Source organism: Boleophthalmus pectinirostris, unplaced genomic scaffold (genome assembly GCF_026225935.1).
Source record: "Boleophthalmus pectinirostris isolate CB_2022bp ecotype Guang Dong unplaced genomic scaffold, ASM2622593v1 HiC_scaffold_16, whole genome shotgun sequence".
NCBI classification, from domain to species: domain Eukaryota; kingdom Metazoa; phylum Chordata; class Actinopteri; order Gobiiformes; family Gobiidae; genus Boleophthalmus; species Boleophthalmus pectinirostris.
Window position 1 is genome coordinate 5,538,649 of NW_026571095.1, and position 18,097 is coordinate 5,556,745.

The window sequence follows — 18,097 nt, forward strand, 5'->3', positions numbered from 1 at the left end:
GTCTCCAAAACCAAAATGAATGAAATTTTTTTTTTTTTTTTTTTTTTTTTAGTTTTCAATTTTGTGTTTAAATGATTAATGGAAAAGACGGAAAAAGGACGGAACCTGGACTAAACCAGGATCTCATTGGGCCAAATCATTATCTGTTTTTTCATTTTAGTTTTGGAGACAAATAATGAAGAAAATAGTTGTTTTTTTCATTTTGTTATTTTTGGTTTTATTTTGAAAAACAAATGAACGAATCACACACGGACTCTGTAGGTCAGGGGTCTCAAACTCAAATGACCTGGGGGCCACATTAGAAATAGTCTGAGTGAGGCTGGGCCGCATTGAGTATTTGATAAATAGCGGTTGCATGAAAAAAAAAAAAAACGCCGTATGTGCACGTGTACTTGTATTATCAGATCCACGTAGACTCGTTGCTTCACAGCTGCTGTAAATTGAGTTTTGGGATGTAAACTGCGTTAATAATCTGTTGTTGTTGTGAATCTGCATGGGCACCGATTGCAGCTTCATCTGTCAGTCCGGCCCGCGGTGGGGGGTGGGATTGTGCGTACATCTACCGCGGGCCGCACTGACATTATTCTTTGGAATTAAAGAGGGCCGCAAAAAAATCTTCCAAGAGCCGCAGTTGGCCCCCGGGCTGCGAGTCTGAGACCCCTGCTGTAGGTTATGTTATTAGTTTTGTGTCAATCAGTTGATTTAAACAGGTTTTGTTTCTGTCTTTCTACCGGTGGAGGCAGGATGACAGCGCCACCTGCAGTCCCACTTCCTCAGGACAGTATCCCAGGTGTGTGAGAGTAAAAAAGCCCCTTGTCCCGGTTGATATTCCCTTGGGCACGTTACCATATTTTGATTGCCTCTTTAATTCAGCGACAATGTTTGTTTTCCTCCGTCCCAGTCCAGAAAGTGATTCGTTCATTTACAGTGTCCGAAATGACTGATTTGAGTTGTTCCTGTTCTGTTTAGTGTTTTGTTGCTCGTGTTTCGCCTTCGCTGTTTCCTTCTCGCATTCTGTTCTATGTTGATTTTTTCATGGACTGAACATCCTCCCTGTTTCCTCGATGTGTGTTTTATTGCAGGACATGCAGGGTGTTTCATATATGACATTACGTTTATGCTCCGGTTCTATTTTGTCTTTAGGGGAATGAGTAATTGCCTGAGATTTTTTACATTTTCACTGATGTGTTGATATTGTGTACACTACTGAGCAGTTAAAACTGTCAGGAATGAAAAAAAAAACAACTCTTGGTCTGAAAAAAGAACCTAATAACCTAACCTAAAAAGAAAGAATAACCTCATTTTAAATGAATCTCATTGGTGTATAGTGTATTTTGGTCGTACCTGCTTCTCAATACCTGATCTCGTCTGGTTTTGGAATCTAAGCGAGGTCTAGTCTGTACTTGTACTTAGATGTGAGACCACTGCGCCGTTGCTCCAGTGCGTAGTTGTGTCCTTAGGCAAGGCACTTTCATATAAGCAAGTTTCATTGTTGACAAAGAAATTGGTCATAAGCAGTGTTGGGGAGTAACAGATTACATGTACCAAAGTTACGTAATCAGAGTACAAATTATGAGTAACTGTATTCAGTTACAGTTACTCTTTCAGTGAGTGGTAATTGGATTACAGTTACTTTGTTGAAATAAATGGATTACAGGGCAGTAATTTTCAGTTTTCACATTTTGGGCTAAACCAAGACTAAAACCAGAACTAAACTGGGACTAAACTAGAACTAAACCAGGACCTAAACCAGAACTAAACTAGGACTAATCTAAATCTAAAACTAAACTAAAAAGCATGACAATATCAAGTAATCCAAATTATTCAGATTACATTACTCACTTTAAGTTATTTAATGGATTACGTTACAAACTACATTTTGGTGTATGTAATCTGTAATCTGTAATCTGTAGGGGATTACATTTTAAAAGTCACCTTCCCAACACTGGTCATAAGACGCCAAATCACCCTTTTCAACCCTGACAAAAGGTGGACCAAACCAAATTTCTGGTCAGAATCACCACAATGACTTGGTGGAAACTCCTGGGTCCATTCACAGCAGAAAAGATGAAAACCTCCAAGAGTCTCGATGTGTTGTTGAACTTGTTGGAGTCCACGGTTTGTTAGGATCTTCTATGTTTACTCTGCGGATGTTTGAAAGTCGTTTAATTCACCGTTAGTGGTTCTTTTCACTCAGAATACGAAAAAGACATTTTCCTTCTTCCGTGCTTCTATTTGTGCATCCGATAATGCAGCAGGAATTTACCATTATCAGGGATAAATATACGAGGTTACACACTGTGTTTGACGCTACCGTGTTTCTTGCCTCCGACCAAAATATTTCCCAGCATTCAACGGGCTTTTAATAACAATGATGTCAGCTGAAACTCGCCTATTGCTTATGAATAATTAAAGGCAAAGCTAATGAATTCATATATTTATAGATTTGAACATTTTAACTGTTCTGATCTTTTGGTAAATGATGTGAACTTGTGTAACTATTTCACAGATTATTGTGATTTTAATAGTGTGTAAAGCACTTTGAGTTGCCTGTGTGCATGAAAGGAGTTCTACAAATAAAACTGGCGTGGCTTCACCCACATTGCCGATGAATTAAATCTCAATTTCAAAACACATATTCAAAAAGTTAGCAATAAGATAAAATTCAGTTTATCTAATTTCCGTTACATCAGAGACTCATCAATTGAGGCAGCAAAATCTTACTTTTTTGCCCTTATCCTCTCACATACTGTATCATCAGCTGCTCTAATCCATCACTCACAACAATAAAACCCATTGAATCACTCTGTAAACAAGCTCTAAAAACACTTGACAAAAAACACTACAGATACCACCATTGTCACATTTTGCAGAAATACAAATGAATGACCTGGAACAATCTTATTAAATTAAAAAATATCTGTCTAATGTACAAGATTAAACATGGCTCGGCCCCCCCTTTGCTGAATGACTTTGTTTATTTCAGATCTAGTGAGGGCAGAGTGACCAGAGGAGCAGTGAGGGAAGACTGCATTATTCCTCAGAGAAAAACTGTGTTTGGTCAGTGTGTTTTCTCTTTCGTCAGAGCGTCATCAGTGGAACTCTGTGTCTGAAGACATCAGAACATCTCCCTCATTCTCTGCTTTTAAAAAGAATGCTAAAAAGTGGCTTTTAGAAATGGAAATGTGTCAACACAAAAACTTTTATTGTGATTTATAATCTTATTGTACATTTGTGTAATTTTTGATGTGTAACTTTTAAGTGTATTTTCTTTCAGGATGCCTTTTTGACATCTGGTAAAGGGACTACTGATGCAAATGAGCTCTTATCAGCGAACCCGGGCACATTTACATTGTTTTAATGTTGATTAATGTGCATTGTCCCTTTTCAAATAAATTCATAAATAAATAAATAAATAAATGAGTTTCTGAGTGTTGGCCAAGAAAACCCAGGGGCCAAGAAAACAAGAGCCTGGCACAAAGAACACACACAGAAACTATTGCTTTGCCAAAACTTAATGTTCACATGATACAAATATCTGGCAGTCTCTTTTATTTGTTGAGAATTCTGGTTTGACTTTCACCAGCCAACGCCCCTCACGGCACAACTCGTGCTGCTTCCAATATTCCCATTTCTCCGACTTGAGCAAATGTCTTGGTCCAGTGTTCATGCACATCTACAGATCACAAAATCTTATTTATGTTTTATTTGACACCACGTGAAAGCAGCACAATGAACTGAAAAACACTCTGGGCGTCTTGAAAGGCGCTTTTGATACTTTACAGAGACATCAGGCTGGAGGGGGGTTCTACATTTATCTCTATCGGCAGAATGTTCAGCAGTAACCATGGTGACACTATGCACACTCAAGCAAACACTGACAAAAACAATTTAAGAAAACACTTTTTATGAATGCAAGCCTTCATGGTTCTGTTTAAGTAATTAAATTTCAATAAAAAAGGGTGGTCAGGTGTTCCTCATTACCCAGGACAGACCCCAGCCTGTGTCCCCTGTCCCAGCAGATTTATACAAAACTAGTGATTTGTCCCAGTTTTATACAAGAAATGTCCCAGGTGTAGTGTTGGGAAGGTGACTTTTAAAATGTATTCCCCTACAGATTACAGATTACATACCCCAAAATGTAGTTTGTAACATAATCCATTAAATTACTTAAAGTGAGTAATGTAATCTGAATACTTTGGATTACTTGATTTGCTGTAGAGAAGCAAAGACGAGGAAATCTTCACATAAGATGTTTTGTCTGCTAAAAGACAATTAAAAAAAAGCCCAAACTTTACTGAACCAAATTAAAAATATTTTTGATAGAAGAGGAGGAGACACGGTCCACGCAGCATGATGTTAGTCCTGTTAAATCCTGTTTAGACCTGGTTTAGACCTGGTTTAGTCCTGGTTTAGTCCTGGTTTAGACCTGGTTTAGACCTGGTTTAGTCCTGGTTTAGTCCTGGTTTAGACCTGTTTTAGACCTGGTTTAGACCTGGTTTAGTCCTGGTTTAGTCCTGGTTTAGACCTGGTTTAGACCTGGTTTAGACCTGGTTTAGTCCTGGTTTAGTCCTGGTTTAGACCTGGTTTAGACTTGGTTTAGACCTGGTTTAGACCTGGTTTAGACCTGGTTTAGTCCTGGTTTAGACCTGGTTTAGACCTGGTTTAGTCCTGGTTTAGACCTGGTTTAGACCTGGTTTAGTCCTGGTTTAGACCTGGTTTAGATCTAGTTTAGTGTTCGGCAATGAGCGGAATTACCGAAAAAAAGAAAAGAAAAAAGGGAATAGCCCAAAATGTGAAAACGGGAACATACAGCTGTGTAATCCATTTATTTCATCCAAGTAACTGTAATCTAATTACCAATCACTGAAACAGTAACTGTAACTGAATACAGTTACTCATAATTTGTACTCTGATTACGTAACTCTGGTACATGTAATCTGTTACTCCCCAACACTGCCCAGGTGTCCATATTTTTGACCAATTTGGCCCCTGCCAACAGTAAAGAGAGACATAAATTGTCAGTTGTTTAGGTAAAATACAAAAAATCTGATTAAAAACGACCAAAACACAAAGAAAATGTGACTATACTGATGAATGGTCTCTGCAGAACAATTTTCCTTAATTATGCATGCGATTCACTATTTTATTATTACCACCCACCAGAAAACTGAAGATGTCCCAGTGTTTTACTTTGAAATTCTGGTCACCCTAATCTTGTGACTGTAATATTTCAAGTGAGAGACTTGTTTAAGGCTGCAAATCAGATTAGCTGATGAAGTTCCAACTAAATCAGCTCTTTATGGACAGATTGTGTTAAATAAAAGCTCCAATTAAAGTCTTGAGTAACTGAACTTCAGACAGAGCAGTGTTTTCAGTTAGCATTACTCTCTCAGGGAATGGTGTCGCTCTGGAGTATAAATCACACCAGCCAAAAAAATGCATAATGAAGAAAAAAAACATATAAGTCGCACCAAACTATAAGTCGCACTGTTTGGGGGAAATGTGTTTTATAAAATCAGAAACCAGGAACTGACATTTCATCCTGATCCTAAAAACAATAGAAGAGAGAACAACAGACTGTTAACGTCACATATGAACAGTTCTTCAGATAAACTAGAACATAAACAACAGAACAGAACAAGTTTAACAAACTCTCCATCTCTCTCCAAATCACTACCGTATTTTCTGCACTATTAGTCGCTCTGGATTATAAGACACACTGTCATTAAATGGTCTATTTTTGAACTTTTTTCACAAATAAACCTCACTGGACTTTAAAGGAAACCCAACAGTGTGATGGGTGAGTGGTTTTGTTTGTTTGTGGCGTTCACGGTGACTCTGGGCTTTGTTCAGTTGTGGCGTGTAGGGAGGGTGCTGTCTGGGACCAACGGATTGTCGGCGTGTTCGCAGTGACTCAGTTGTTCAGTTGTGTCTAGAAGTGGCACATTGCACTCGCTTTTTCAGTTCGTTCCTCTGTTCCGTTCCTCGTCGGTGTGGAGTGATGAGTGTGTCTGTGGGTGTGTTTCCCTGTGCCGTCGCTGTCTGCTCCGTGTGTGTTTGTGTTTGCTGCGAGCAGTGTTGGGAAGGTGACTTTTAAAATGTATTCCCCTACAGATTACAGATTACATACCCCAAAATGTAGTTTGTAATGTAATCCTTTAAATTACTTTAGGTGAATAACGTAATCTGAATACTTTGGATTACTTGGTTTGCTGTAGAGAAGCAAAGACTCGGATATCGTATCATAAGATGTTTTTGTCTGCTAAAAGAAAATAAAAAGCCCAAACTTTACTTAACGGTATTAAAAATATGATTGATAGAAGAGGAGGAGACACGTCTGCACAGAATGATTTAGTCCTGTTAAATCCTGTTTTAGTCCTGGTTTAGTCCTGGTTTTAGTCCCGGTTTAGATCTGGTTTATTGTCTGGCAATGAGTGAAATTATTGAAAAAAAAAGAAAAGAAAAAGGGAATAGCCCAAAATGTGAAAACAGGAAAATATCGCCATGCAATCCATTTATTTCAACAAAGTAACTGTAATCCAATTACCACTCATTGAAACAGTAACTGTAACTGAATACAGTTACTCATAATTTGTACTCTGATGATGTAACTCCAGTGCACGTAATCTGTTACTCCCCAACACTGGCTGCGAGTGGTGCAGCTTTGTAGTTTACTGAAGTCATGCTGGGACACCCGAGTGGATTCATGTATGGGTGCTCTGGATCACGGGGTGCAGTCGTTTTTTGATGCGATTAGAGGCTTAAGAGCGCGTCTAATAACCCAGAAAATACGGTAAATCCATTCAGTTCTTCATCCTCGGTGTCACTTCTGATCAACTCGGCCTCAACCTCCGGAGGTAAACAGAGCGCCGCTTCCTCTTCTGTGTCGCTGTCGTCAGACTCAGCATCAGTTCCACTTAGAATTATTGGGGCCTTTCTGAATCCTGACAGGATGGTTTCGGTGTCACTGAAGTCCAGGCTTTGTCCATCCATCCAGTGACTTCAGGAATGTTTCACGGTGCATCCTCCCGGTTACTGTGAAGTTGTGTTCTCCATCCCCGCTTTCCATCAGTCCCTCACAAGTTTCTCGCTCTCTCCAGACTTTCTTTCTGCTGCTCGATTCCTGTTTTTGGCTGAATATTTCATGAGTTTCTAGGCTTTTTCTGCAGGAGACATGTGCAGTAGAGTGAAGTGGCAGTGGTACAGAACAGGAGCTGCAGATACTGACACACAAGACAAGAGCCTCTCGCCGCTTCAGTGTGAACATTTTAATATATAAGTCACACTGGAGTATAAGTCACAGCCAGTGTTGGGGAGTAACAGATTACATGTACCAGAGTTATGTAATCAGAGTACAAATTATGAGTAACTGTATTGACTTACAGTTACTGTTTCAATGAGTGGTAATTGGATTACAGTTACTTTGTTGAAATAAATGGATTGCATGGCGATATTTTCCTGTTTTCACATTTTGGGCTATATCCCCCCTTTTTTTTTTTAGTAATTCCAATCATTGCCGGACACTAAACCAGAACTAAATCAGGATTGAACCAGGACTGAACCCAGGTCTAAACTAGATCTAAACCAGGTCTAAACCAGGACTAAACCAGGACTAAACCAGGACTAAAACCAGGTCTAAACTAGATCTAAACCAGGACTAAAACAGGATTTAACAGGACTGAATCATGCCGCGTGGACTGTGTCTCCTCCTCTTCTATCAATAATATTCTTAATACGGTTAAGGAAAAACTGGGCTTTTTATTTTCTTTTAGCAGACAAAATATTTTATCTGAAGGTATCCGAGTCTTTGCTTCTCTACAGCAAATCAAGTAATCCAAAGTATTCAGATTACGTGACTCACTTTAAGTCATTTGATGGATTACGTTACAAACTACATTTTGGGGTATGTAATCTGTAATCTGTAGGGGATTACATTTTAAAAGTCACCTTCCCAACACTGGTCACAGCAAACACCCAATCCATGAAAAAAAGTGCGATTTATAGTCCAAAAAACACAGTATATGACCTGTTGGGGCTGGATACTGCAGTATGTCACATCAGAGTTTAGTATTTCACCTGATCATAAAGACAAACCGCCTCACACCAGCAAATGTCTTATATTGCATAACATAATAACGACACGTGGTCCTTATGGCGATTCTTTCATTTCTCACATGCACATTTTTGACCCTAGCGCCCTCCCGTACAGTGCCATTCTGCCTGCCAGTGAAACGTGCTAGTAAACATCTTTACAGTGTGATGACTGGCTCTTCCTTTTTGGACTCTGCAGACAGCGCGATGACGCTTTTTCACCGCTCGCCTCCCTTTGAAGCCCCCATCATGACGCGGATCCTTTAATCACCCCCCCCCTCTGCCCCCCTCTGCCCCCCCGCCCTGTACGGCTCTGGAGGATATAGTGTTTTATATCATAACTATGCAGAGGTGAGTGGAGGAGACAAAAAGTGTTAATTAGAGCTCATGTTTGTTCAAAATGAGTCAAATATCACTCAAGGAAAAGTACAAAGTGTAAAAAGGCTTGTTCCATGTAACCGTTAAAGGCATGTGTGCCTCAGAATTTTTTTGACAGCTTTTTACTTTTTACAAGTTTTTATGCTACCAGCATGGTCATCTTCAATATGTTAAGAGTAAAAATGTATTTGGGAGGGAAACAGGGGCAGATTTGACAAAAAATTAAAAACTCATGTCGGTAACAGAGGAAATGAAATATGCAGCACTTTTTGGGCAATAAATCCAAACAGTGATAACTCTTGGTTCTCACTTCCATATCCTTAACAAACTGGTTTGAATATTTGCTTCATATAGTTTTCTACCATATGGTACAAGATTAGGTTGAAAAACGTCTTACTTTTTGAGTCATGAGATTTTTTATGAAGAAAGGTCATGGTAACGGAGGGAAAAGTAACGGAGGGAAAATTGTGCAAACAAGTAGAAGGTGCAGGATTTTACATCATTTTTCGCTTTTTTCTTCTGAATACTTTAATATTACTTCAAAATGAAAGGAAACAATTTCTATAAAATATGTCAGTCCTTCCAAGCTAATTTTTATAATTTTAAATACATTTTTTTGGAAAAATCATGTACCTTCATCAACAGTTCAAAGATGGAATAACACAAGATATGATGAAATACATCCATTTATTTACATGATTTGCAGGTCTTTGAAATTTGGGAAATAATTTTTGTTCCATGTTTCATACATGGTCTGTTTAAAACATATGGAACTTTAGAACCAAAAATGGTACAGAAAAAAGGTCAACAGTTTCATAAACTAGAGTACATATGTATCTGTTCAATACATTTTTATATCAGATGCATTAACTTGAATTTTTGGCCTTGATGTTTACTTCTGCTTGACTGGGCCAATTTGGGAAAACTACTACTCAAGTAAAGTCCTATATTACACAAAGTTGACTCTTGTGAGCTTTGTGACCTCCTCTAAAACCTACCGTAATTATGTTTTGTTTCATTCACATGTTTGAGTAACCCTTTATTATTAGTCTGTCTACATGTCCAAAGCTCAAAATGCTCTGTTCCACTTTGTGATGTCATGTAGTTGTAGTAGTTTTCAAGTGAACAGCTCCTTTTTACCTTTTGTTCAGAAGAAATTGGCAATTCCTGGGCTGAAATCATCCAAATGTCTCTAATGAAGGTGTATGGATTTTAAAAACACAGTGGAGCACCTCCTGTATTACATGTGTGAATGAAACAAAACTGCAGAAAAGAACTCCAGGTATGTTTCTGATGAGGAAACAACACCACATAGATCAGAAAATAGCTACGTGACATCTGTTTTTCAGTTTGACGTTAATGTACTGCTGGTCTAAAAAGTCTCACTCCGCTTCCTGCCTGGTGCCGCTGGAAAGGAAACTGATTTTTTTTGTTTTTATATTCGTGATGCGGTGCAGATGAAAGCGCTAACAAATAAAGGAAATCAAGGATAAATAATGTCCGAGGCGAGTGATGGTTTGTTTTCGGGGCTGTGAGAAAAACAGGAGCAGGGGCGTGGGCGCTGGAGGTCGTCCGAGGTGGATGTAAATAAAAAAGAAATTGTATAATGTTAACACGCACCATTGTATCAGTGACAGAGTGGACAGCACATCTAAACACAGAGTGAACGACAGGATTACACGAGGACGCAAGGGAACAAAACAAAATGCTATATTTGGACACTGTTTTGTTGCTTTAAAGGTACATTGTGTTACTTTTCTCTCATGTTAGTGCTTTGACTGAAATGAATGAATCCTTGTATTTATAAAGTGTTTCAAGATCCCCAAAGCACTTTACACATCATTATTCATTCACTTCACACTCAGTGGTGGTAAGATAATACTGTAGTCACAGCTGCCCTGGGGCAGACTGACGGAAGCGAGGCTGTCAATCTGCACCATCAGTCCCTCCGACCACCATCACTCACACACACACCACTCATACTAGCAGTGTTGGGGAGTAACAGATTACATGTACCAGAGTTACGTAATCAGAGTACAAATGATGAGTAACTGTATTCAGTTACAGTTACTGTTTCAGTGAGTGGGAATTAGATTACAGTTACTTTGTTGAAATAAATGGATTACACAGAGGGATTTTCCTGTTTTCACTTTTTGAGCTATATCCCCCTTTTTTTTTTTTTTTTTTTTTGGTATTTCCACTCATTGCCGGACACTAAATCAGGTCTAAACCAGGTCTAAACCAGATCTAAAACCAGGTCTAAACTAAGTCTTAACTAAAACTAAACCAGGCCTAAAACCAGGTCTAAACCAGGTCTAAAACCAGGACTAAACCAGGACTAAATCAGGACTAAATCATCATTCTTCTATCAGTACTATTTTTAATTTGGTTAAGTAAAGTCTGGGCTTTTTATTATTTTTATTTATATTAGCAGACAAAACTTCTTATGTGGAGATGTCCGAGTCTTTGCTACTCTATGGCAAATCAAGTAATCCAAAGTATTCAGATTACGTTACTCACCTAAAGTAATTTAATGGATTACGTTACAAACTACATTTTGGAGTATGTAATCTGTAATCTGTAGGGGAATACATTTTAAAAGTCACCTTCCCAACACTGCAAACTAGGCTATGTGGGTGAAGTGTCTTGCCTAAGGACACAATGACAGTTTTTGTGACTGGCGCCTCCTGTGGCTCCTGATTTTCCCAGTGTCTCTCATCCAAGTACTGACCAGGCCCGACTCTGCTGAGCTTCTGAGATCTGACGGGATCAGGCTTTGACAAATTGGTATGGCCACAGTTTGGTATTAATCCTTTCTATCTTCATGGAGACCAACCCAGACCAAGTTACAGGTCAGATCTGTGGAGAGGCGACCCCACTCACAGTCAGAATATCTGTTTATCTAGGTATTTTTGAGCTGTAAAACCACCTGTAATTGAATAAATGTAAAGTACAGCTGTTTAATGTCACACTGTGGAACATTCCAGGTAAAGCAATGACCTTTAAAGTACAAATAAGGACACGTTTGGATAATCTTGACACAGCTGTAAACTCCAGTTGCTGGTATTTTACCCTCTGCAAAATTCTGACAGTAAAATATTTTGATGTAAAAATATCCAACTATAGAATATGATAATTTTAAAGGTGCATTGTGTAACTTTTCTGGTGGAGGGTCCATCAAATGCTTTTCTCCATGGAGATGTTATTGTATTGCTTTGGCTGGAATGTTCTAGCCTGATTCATCAGACGGTTTCACTTCATAGAAACCGTGTGACCTCGCAGCATTAGGATTCGTTCGCTCGACAGTAGGCAGGTACTTTTTTTAATTTAACCAATCGCTGCTATTTGGTCGTGATGTATGTAATGCACCGTTAACAGGGTTAACTGGTATATTAAACTTTTTCCAAATCCCGTAGGAAGAAGAACAATAACGTCTTTCCCCTTGATAAAATTCCCCAAACATTCTCTTTGCTGTGGCTTTAAATCTTCGATCTCAGGAATCGTTGACAACACAGAATGTCTGTCTCTTCTCTGATTGGCTGGTGCCTGAACTTGCATTTCCAGGGTTGAAATTGAGCGGAGGCATTAGGTGGCACCAGCCTGGCTAGGAATGTTTCACAGTATGATATTAATCCTTTCTATCTTCATGGAGACCAAACCAGAACAAGTTACAAGGTCAGATCTGTGGAGAGGCGACCCCGCTCACAGTCAGAACAACTGTTTTTCCACCTGTAATTGAATAAATGTAAAGTGTGTCTGTTTAATGTCACACTGTGGAACATTCCAGGCAGAGCAATGACCTTTAAAGTACAAATAAGGAACATGACGTCTGTTCAGAGCTTTAGTAGATCTGTGAACCAGTGGCTTCTGAACAATCAGACATGTGAACACAACTAATCAGTGTGTGTTTTAACATCACATAATAAATATCTGTGTTGTTGTGTGATTGTGATTTGTGTCTCTTGTCTTCAGTGTATGTGCTGTGTGCACTTCTAGAATGTTCTCATTTTACTAATATGACTACAGTAATATTCACTGATCTTAATGTCTTTGTTATGTGTCATGGACTGAATGTTTTTGTCTCTGTGTCCTGTTTTTTGTTTTTCCCTCAACCCGCCAACGGGACTACAGATAAAAATGAGTGTGCACGGCAAACTCTGGCACATTCACATGCTGTACTAACACATGTTGATCAATGTGCACTGTCCCATATTTAATAAATAAACATAAACTTTTTACATATTAGACTACTTATATCTCTAAAAAAAATATCCTCTATTAGGCAAAACTGACTCTTGTGAGCTTTCAGTGGTGTTAGAACGTTTCCTCATCACAAACAGACCTGGACTTGTGTTTTGTTTCATTCACATGTTTGAGAAACTCTTTATTATTAGTTTACCTACATCTTCAAAGCTCAAAATGCTCCAATCCACCTTGTGATGTCATGTAGCTGTAGTTTTCAAGTGAACAGCTCCTTTTACCTTTAGTTCAGGAGAGATTGGCATTTCCAGGTCTGCTCCTGTTTTCAGTGCCACTGATACACGACCACTGCTCTGTGCGTCACATGGTCATTTTAGTACAAATGAAACAAAAACAAAGTTTGTCCTCATGTTAAACTGACCTCACACCTTTGACTGAGACACAAAGGTCACACAACTGCAACAGTTTACTGCAGCAAGACTTGAATGGTGTTCTGATTTGAATGGTGGTGCGTGTAGACACAGTGGCCTCTCACTTTCCCAATCATTGTCTACTCATGGGATAGAAAGAAACGTCATTTCGATTCCTTGTATGTCTAGTACATGTGAAGAAACTGACAACAAAACTAACTTTGATCTTTGACCTTTGATCTGCAGCTATCCATCGGAGGTACTGACAGCTTTGTGGCTCTTTGTTGTGATGACGTTTACAGCGACACAAGTCATGGACATGTTTCTTTTATTTGTTGTTTTAGATGAATATTGTGATTTAAAATGTGCAAATATAATGCTGTGACTGAGCACCCTTATTTACTCAGAGAATCTGTTCTGGCATAAAAAAGGACAAGGGCAATGTGGTATAAAAGTTACACATCTTTATTTAATCTTCTAAACATTTAAAAAAAACTATTTCATTTTCTTGTTCCCTTCTTGATACAATTACACACCACACAACCGTCATAAACGTAGGATTTAACCCAAACACTACTTAAACCCTACATTTACAAGAAGTTAAAGTGCTAATGCTCCGTAAACCTGGATAATGCGAATGAATACCTAAAGTGCGTGTGCCAAGGTATCTGAGGCAGGCCTCGTTACAATAAAGGCCATAAAATTCAAGCTGGTGAAAGGGCTCGTGCTAAGGAGGCCTATTTGGGCTAAAGTGACTTGTGCCACCCCTGAGACCTGACCTCGCACTGCACTGACCCCCTGACCAAATATTGCACTTCCCTCCAAGACCTCGGCTACTGTTAATCAACATTCAATTAAAACCAACACTAAGAATAGGATAAAGAATAAAGATCAAGAATAATGCAGAAGTGGCAATCGCAAATTTAGAAGGGGGAGGGGGGCACTCTACATGGGGCTCGGAGTGCTTTACGAGCGGCCGCCGACACCACCGCCTACTCCAGACAACACGCGCTGCCTTCAGAAGCCCCCGAAAGCCCCGACTGCCACACCACGGCGTGCGCAGCCTTTTCTATTTGCTCATCAGTGACGCCGCGAGCCACACACACGCACATTCGGACACACTCATGGACGCACCACGGTAGGACAACATAGTCTAACCACCCGGTTACACAAATTATAACACAATGATCCACGGTGTCATAGATTATAACTATAGAGCAGAACACAAGCACAGTATGTCTTCTTTAAAGGTCCTATATTACAAAAAATGGACTCTTGTGAGCTTTAAAGATGCACCATGTAACTAAAATCCAGTCACAAACCTACAAGGACTCTCTGTGATTTGAATGTTCCCTTCAAAACTCTGCGGGTATTTAGAGGGTTACTGAGTGTGTATGCATGCACATCAATAACCCAGTTCTTAGCCATATCCCAGTTATGTCAGTATTCGGGTTACTGCGTATACATGTGCACCATGATGTGCACTGAGAAACCTGGATACTCATATCCTCATATACATGATCAAATGTTGTGTCCCGGTTTCTTGACATAATCTTACAAATGCGCAAGCGCAAAAATTAACTTAAATCAATTTCATAAACCAGGAAAAATACAAACCGTGAGCTCCTTTAGCATAAGAAGCTAAGGAGCTACGAGATTTCCCACAATCCACTGCACACATCAAACCAACAGATTCTTTATTAAAATCTTCTGCATAAATAAACTCAACTTTACAACATATAAATCATAACCACTGTAGAGTCACATCAGACTGTTTGATCAGATAATTCAGCTCTGATCACATTTGTTTACATTTTACAGAAACAAAACTTTAATTAGCATCAACTGTCAGTTTCTTTTGGACTAAATGACACGACTCTGTGGATTATGTGTGTTCTTTTTATGACAGAAGAGGTGCTGATGATGGTGAGTCTGTTCTGTGTGTGTGTTGTACAGGAGATAGTTCATGTTTTAGTTTTCAGTGATCACACGAGTGCAGGTCGTACGAGTGCAGATTGTACATGTGCAGGTTTAGTGCAGCTCTTTATTTTACAGTCATTTCACTCATTTGGTCACTTTATTTATGTTGGTCAATTTATTTTTGTCGCTCTTGTTGTGGTGAAAAGACTGGAAAGTGTCTTTTGGACGCATGCACACTCAATTTTATGTTGCAGTAACCGGGATACTGTGTTTACATGCCACAAGTATCTCAGTTACTATCGGAATAAACCAGCTACAGTAACCCGGTTTCTAATAACTGGGATACTGCCATAACCGGGATACTGAAACCAGAGTACTGCGTATACATGCACCATGAAGAAACCGGGATACTCAAAAAACCCGATCATAACCGGGTTACTGATGTGCAGGTATATGCATTCATAGTAACTTGTAACTTGATGCACTATGGAACTTTTTGGTTGGGGGTCCGTCACCTGCTTGTTTCTATGGAAATGTCATTACTCTGCCTGGAATGTTCCACAGTATGACATTAAACAGCTCTACCTTAAATTTAGTCAATTACCACTGTTTTTTTTTAGCTCAAAAATACCTTGAAAAACAGGCAATCTCTCCAAAGATCTGACCTGTAACTTGGACTAGTTTGGTCTCCATGAACATAGCAAGGTTTAATATCTTATTGTGAAACATTCCGGACAAAGCAACATTTCCATGGAGAAAAGCAAGTGGCAGACGCTCCTATGGAAAAGTTACACAATGCACCTTCCTGTATTACACAGGATTGACTCTCGAGAGCTTTAAGTCATGTCAGAACGCAATTACCTCGACAAAAACATGGAGTTGTGTTTTTATTCCACATATTTGAGCAACCCTTTATCTGCAAACCCAACTCCAGGTCTGTTTGCGATGAGGATGATAACATAGATCAAAAAATGGCGTAAGATGAGCCCTTTAACATTTTATAGTAAATGTATTTCTTGCACAGCCCCTGACCTCCTTTCTCCCTCGTTTCGGGTCAGTAGAACACACGTCCCGGTGTTTGCGTGTGTATTGTTTCAGTGGAAGGACAGTGTGAAGAGCTGTTTTCCTCACGCACAAATGAAGGACGGACGTGTTTAACTATCCATAATATTGGGGAGGTTTTGTGCTGCGAGATAAGAACAAAAAGAATATTGTTCCAAGCCCAAACTGGAAATGCCGTGTGAGGGTGTGCTGTCTCTGTCGGGAATATGAGAGCGGTTTGACCCACATCAGCCCATCGAGATAAGAGAGGAGGAATTAAAACACTAATCATATGTCATGTTTTCAAACCACTTCTCATCTCTGGACTGTTTCATATTGTTCGTAACTTTCTTTTATGATCTCTATGCCTTTTTATTTAAACACACAAACTCTACATATTTAGACTGAGTTCTTCTCTCAAACAGAAAACACTCTGGTCCACCTTGTGATGTCATGTGGTGATAAAGGAAACGTTCCACTGTGTTTTTAAACTCCAAACACCTTCACTACAATCACTTGGATGATTTCAGCTCGGTGATTGCCAATACATGCATCACGAATTTCGGACTTCCAGTCATCGTACAATTCATACTGGGAAGGATTTTCTGAAAAAGTGAGCGTCAAACCTCCATGTTTGTTTTCCCAGTCTGATGTGTCTATTGTCAAAGTCGATCTTTTCAAGTCTTTTGAACCATATCACTTTTGTTTCTGGTTCTGATATTGTCATATTTTAGTTTTGGGATTGGGACGTCGTAATTGTGTGGTTGTTGGATCCTAACAGCGGAAAACGGCTCAAGAAATTTGTTTGCGAACTCCATATATGCAAAAGTGAATCAGAAGTGTGTGACTGCAAACCTCTGTTCAAACTGTTTCTCTTCCCAACGGAATTGAAAAATCATCCTGAGTTTGCAGTGAACATTTTGTATGTGGAGCAACAACAAAACAAACTCCTGTTTGTTAATCGAGAGGTGCAGAAGACAAACAGACTGAACTGCACTTTCTTGTTCTTGTGGTTTTACAGCAACATCACGTCTTGGTCTCTTTGCAGTGGAAGGTGTTTCTTGGTGAACAGCTGGTGCCTTTCACTTTGGTGTTGACTTTTTAAATTCGTAACTGAGGTTGAGTGATGGATCGGGATTTTGTTTTGTTGTCGCTCCACATACAAAATGTTCTCTGCAAACTCGGGATGATTTAGACAGTCAAGTGTTTCCTTTTTGGTTCTTCCTGTGGATCAATCCTGCCCATCGCCTTCACCTTTCACAATTTTTCAATTCCATTGGGAAGGGAAACAGTTTGAACAGAGGTTTGAGTCACACACATCTGATTCACTTTTGCATTTATGGAATTCGCAAACAAATTTCTCGAGCCACTTTCCGCTGTTAGGATCCAACAACCACACAATTACGATGTCTGAATCCCAAAACTAAAATATGACGATATCAGAACCAGAAACAAAAGTGATATGGTTCAAAAGATTTCGCAATGCATACTGGGAAATCCTCCCAGTATGCATTGCACAATGACCGAAACTGAGAAATTCGTGATGCTGCTATTTCTGCTAAGCAAAAGGTAAAAGGAGCTGTTCACTTGAAAACTACCACTACATGACATCACAAGGTGGAACACAGCATTTGGAGCTTTTGAGATATAGACAGACTCATATAAAGAGTTTCTCAAATATGTGTGAATGAAACAAAACACAACTCCAAAACTATTTTTGAGGAGGTAGCAACATTCTAACATGACTTAAAGCTCACAAGAGTCAATTCTGCTTAATACAAGATCATTAAAGGTGCACTATGTAACTTTTCTTTTTGTCAAATTCTATATTGTTATGTAATATAAAATGTTGAACTTTCTTTTATGACCTCTATGCCTTTTTCAAATTAAAGTTCACTGTGTAACTTTTGTGGTAATGTGCAGTAGGTCACTTGCTTTTCTTGGCCTGCTGGAGTCACTTACTAGATGCAGTTTAATGCCATACTGTGGAACATTACAAGCAAAAACATCCTCAATTCCCTAAATTATTGTCTAAATTATTTGCCGCACCTAAG